The 4,568-nt window shown below is 34.7% G+C and overlaps 1 long non-coding RNA gene across 2 annotated transcripts in view; it reads right to left on the bottom strand.

Annotated features, from left to right (window-relative positions):
* LOC104646166 (uncharacterized) overlaps positions 1-4,242 on the bottom strand; it is a 31,712-nt gene extending 27,470 nt beyond the window's left edge. The window contains exons 1-4 of one of the 2 annotated variants that reach the window (XR_740312.4): positions 3,969-4,241; positions 3,575-3,718; positions 675-742; positions 455-557 (exon numbers count right to left, since the gene is read on the bottom strand). This is a non-coding gene — a long non-coding RNA (uncharacterized lncRNA). Of the gene's footprint in view, positions 1-454; positions 558-674; positions 743-3,574; positions 3,719-3,968 lie in introns of those variants that run through there. The other variant, XR_011220349.1, reaches the window with a different exon arrangement.
* Positions 4,243-4,568: the final 326 nt, after the last annotated feature.

The following is a 4,568-nucleotide window of genomic DNA, read 5'->3' as shown; positions in this document are numbered from 1 at the left end:
TCCCCCTACCCTACCCCTCCCCCTCCCCCACTCCTAGTCCTAGCCTCCGCCTCCCCCCTCTACCTTACCTCCCTACCCTACCCTCCTACCCTACCCCTCCTACCCCTACCCCCCTACTCCTACCCCTCCCCCTACCCCCTACACGCCTCCTACCCTACCCCTACCCCCCTACTCCTACCCCTCCCCCTTCCCCAACCCCTACCCCCTCCCCCACTCCTACCCCTCCTCCTACGCCTACCCCTACCCTCCCCCTACTCCTACCCCTCCCCCTACCCTACCCCTCCCCCTCCCCCACTCCTAGTCCTACCCTCCGCCTCCCCCCTCTACCTTACCTCCCTACCCTACCCTCCTACCCTACCCCTCCTACCCCTACCCCCCTACTCCTACCCCTCCCTCCTACTCCTACTCCTACCCCTCCCCCTACCCCCTACACGCCTCTACCCCCCCCCCCCCCCCCCAAGAAAGTTATTAGAAGTTTACCTCAACATGCTAGTCAAATTATATAGTGCGCATGCCCGATGGATGGAATATGTCGAAAGTCTTTCCTTTTTCCTTGCCTAGTACGATGAGTAAATCTTAGCAACAGTGTAATCCATGTTTGATAACAACACCATCCAATTCAAAGAGCTGGAAAAAAAATTGAGGTTAAACAATTTTAGACTTCTGAGGCTCACAAGTATTTGTATCAATGTTGACAATCTTTATCTGTTGATTCCAAGTCCACAAGTACATCATATATTTTCTGCAGAATTTAAAAATAGATCAATTGTAAATAGATGTAGTTAAAATGAATTTCTAGGACTACTCTCTGCTGAAAAGATCAAAGACTTTTCACTGTGTCAGGAATTGAAATACTCGAAATCAGAAATACAACCTAATTAAGCATTCACACTGATTTAGAAATTTCTAAACACAAACTATTGGTAAAATGATTGCGACTCCTGTAGAAGTATTTCAGATTGCATCAAGGCACAAACATGGCAGCATTGGAACATGTAAATCATTAACCAACCGTTTTATAGTATCATTTCATTTAATAATTTAAATTATTAAAAATAACTTATTTATATTAATAAATTATAATTTTAACGTTATTCTATTGTTACATATTAATCGAGACACATGAAAATCAAAGGGCATTAAAGGAAATAAAGATTTCGGTGGGTTGAAAATTAGGAGCTCCAATTAATATATACTCACTACTCACTAGCTAGCTTTTATTATGCATGATATATTACTAAACACTGTGTGACATAAATCATGTCCATTAATAATCCATTAGTATCAAATGGACAAAGGATTACATATAGACATGGAATTCGATTTGGAGTTTATGAATTTTTAATTTATTTTTAAAAAGTTTCACAGCTAATTTTGATAAATACATTTTATAATTAAATACATTTATACATATTTAACGGATTTCTCAATACATATATAAGGTCTAAGCAATTTCACTAAGAAAATATTAATATCTACGGTAATTTAATTTTTCATTTCCGTTCCTCTAACTTTTGCTCGATATCTAATATTGTAACTCCGCCCCGAAGACAAAGCACTTGAGAGTGGATGACATGCTTTGCCGAAAGAGAAAAAGGGAATGGATAGTGTAAAAACTGGAAAGCCTGCTTAAAAAAAAAATTACTACTAGCTAGCTAAGTACCCCTACTTGCTTTGTTTTATTATATTTTCACTAATTAATATTTACTTCTAATTAATAAGCATGGTTATAACTTATATATGTACTGTACTTTAAATTTTGTGTTATGTTTAATTAACTGCAGAAAGTAAATATTATGAGTTGTAAAGATGAATTATAATGCAAGTAGACGACCACAAAGGCCAGGTGACTTTATTAGGTCTGAGCCTTTGAGGTTGACTTATAAAGGAACTTTTAGTGTTTTTCTTCATTACTTCTTATAAATAATTAATCGATCTGAACTGTAATGCATTGGTGAAATTTTGCTAGACTGTTAATTAGAGGTCTCGAGTTTAAGTCAGAAAATTTTATTGGAAGTGTTACTCTCGAATGAACCTTGTAATACATGATTCAAATTTAATCGAGACTTTAATATGAGTTATAAATATTCGAAAAACAAGATTAAAAAAACAGCTTAATTATTATTCTGACAAAATATCTTATAAAGGGAAAAGACAATACCAAGTGTGGGTGATGAAGAGATTTGGATTAAAGCTGTTTTGGATCATCAATGCCATATGCTTTGGATCAATAACCATCTACTAATATATATTTTTAAAAGCTGTGATGTATGGCATGCAAATGACAACTAGCTTTACAGTATTTCTAAACAGGCTTGCCAGATGCTAGACAAAATGGGAAAGATTTACAGTATATCATTTATTTCAGAATTCATATAATGAGAGGGGAAACCAACACACAAACTCATTTGACAGTATCTAAGAGAAGGAAGAAATAAACACAAACATGATCAATATATATTTAAAAGAAGAAAAAGAAATATGTATTCATGCTCTCAGAAAAGAGCCAACTATTAACTGCAGAAAAATCATTTAATGAGTACACTTTAAAAACACTGATTCTAGACAGACTTTCAGGACAACTTATTATCAAGACAAGGACAAACAAACTTATGGTTACATAGATAAAGTTGATCAATTTTAAATCAAAATATTAGAACATGAAATTCAATGACAGTTAGGCTAAACAAAAATTTACATCGACATGAATTAGATAAAAAGCTTAAGCACATAAGCAGCCGATATCCATAAATGGTTTCTCGATGCTCAAAATAGACGATGTGGCAGATCAAAGAATCAAAGCAAATCTAGAACTCGCTGTTAGCTAATTATTTTTTAGAGTAAATTAAACCCCAAGGAACGACATACAAATGTAAGCTTAAATGATCCCAAAACATGAAAATTAAGCACTATGTGCATTTGTAAAGCAGAATTGTTTCAACAGCCTATTAACACTGGAAATTTCTTCAAATGTTCATAAAGCAAAGTGGACAGATAAACAAAGGAAACAAAAAACCTGCCCTTTACCTAATCTTAGCCGCTAGCTCATTTCTCTACCAAATCGTAGGAAGATGCCTCACGATTCGCTGTTGTATGTACTACTTATCTTTTAAGACCATTTTCTCCAAAAATAGTAGAAATTGCTTGATATGATGTCCATTGTAAGAAGTCATTGTGAGTTGCCAAGTAGGTAACTGATTCACTCTCATTGCCAAATTTCAAGGAGTTCTTTTGTTTAATATAAGGTTATCCCAACTGGAGCTTTGTTATGATGCAGAATCAACCACAAGATGAGATGGTGCATCAAAAATGTGATATCTACAATTCAAGATATGGATAAATCTTATTTCTCTACCTTTTTCTCCTTAAAGATGTCACAACACACCATACAAAAGGGTACATCTATCCCTGTTTTCATTTCTGTCATCAGACAGAAATAATGTGATATCCTAAAAACAAGTTCATCAGCCTGCATTGTTTATTGTAAATATTGTTTCTTCCAACAAGGTTAATCAGCACAACCAAGTAAATGTACATATGCTCAAGGAGAAAACAAGAAATCAGAAACACTCACCTCATACTTTTGACCCAAAGGAGCCCAGAGAGATTTACACTGTCCAGGACTTCAATCTACTCCAATAGAAAGTAAATTTGAAGATATCTCTTCCCATAGTGGTTGCTCCATCGTGCGTAAGTCTCTCAATGTCCATATCATCACCTGCACGTAAAAGTTAGGGAAGATATTTCAGATTGAAAATACTTCTTAACCATTAAAAGAAGACTTAACTGAAACGTAATTTTTATACAAAGGGAAGTCAATAATCAAAGAATTCATCTACCATATCACAATCTCGATCAAAATGAAAACCCCAAAAAAAGAAATCACAAAACCCACCCATATTTTCCTTCTGTACACAAATTAACGCAAGAAACCCCATAACCAAAATTCAAAAAAATGAAGAAAGTACCGGTCGTTTGTCGGGGCATTCAATTTTCCGATCTGATTATTCTGTAACCCTGATGAAATTGCTTGTCTCTTGGCCACAGACGTACGCCTTTTAATCACCCCTGTTCTTGAAGAGAACGAATGAAGAAGAAGAAGAAGCTAATTTTGAATTGACATTTTGATTTAGGTATCCGTTAGGAGCTGACAACGGAAGGATATAACACTTTGAATGGATTCGTTCTTCACTCTTATATGTTATTTTTTGGAGAAGATAAATTCAAATTATTATATTAATAGAAATATATTTTGTTATAAGGAATGAAAATATGTTAGCTTTATACTAGGTTTAGTACATCTTAACTGAATTTAAATTCAAAGTTATAAATTTTTTTTTTTAAAGTCAAATTATGAGTAAGCATTGAAACAATAACATATTCGTTAAAATCTCACGAGTTAGCTAGATTCAAAGAAAATAGTGTGTAAGATTTTGTTTCAAAATTTTATAACGGTGGGACTACACATAATGTTTTTCCAATTTAGAAAAAAATAAAAATTCAGGGTGTCTCAAAGGTGTAATATACATAGGCTAACACATAAGAAATTAATGAAAGTTATTGTAGTT

This window comes from Solanum lycopersicum, chromosome 3 (assembly GCF_036512215.1).
Source record: "Solanum lycopersicum chromosome 3, SLM_r2.1".
Taxonomy (NCBI): Eukaryota; Viridiplantae; Streptophyta; class Magnoliopsida; order Solanales; family Solanaceae; genus Solanum; species Solanum lycopersicum.
The sequence above is the reverse complement of the archived record's forward strand: the minus strand, read 5'-3'. Positions and strand labels throughout refer to the sequence as shown.